Source organism: Chaetura pelagica, unplaced genomic scaffold (genome assembly GCF_000747805.2).
Source record: "Chaetura pelagica isolate M959 unplaced genomic scaffold, ChaPel_1.0 scaffold244, whole genome shotgun sequence".
Taxonomy (NCBI): Eukaryota; Metazoa; Chordata; class Aves; order Apodiformes; family Apodidae; genus Chaetura; species Chaetura pelagica.
Window position 1 is genome coordinate 2,400,408 of NW_009953719.1, and position 257 is coordinate 2,400,664.

Here is a 257-nt window from a genome sequence, read left to right on the forward strand (position 1 = left end):
GTTTCCCACCAGTGGCAGAGACCTGACAGCAGGGAATGCTGCTGTGCATCTATGGCACCTGATCAGTCTGTAGCTGAAAGTGTCAAGAAAGATGAGCTCTGAGCAAGGCACTGCCAATGGGAGCTGCAGCATCTGAATGTGGGCACACTTCTCCTACCAGATCCACAGGCAGTGGCATCCCAAATACCTGTGATGATCTACTCACTGCATCCAAGTCACAGCCCTTCCTTGCAGTTCAAACCAGCTCCACATTCCTG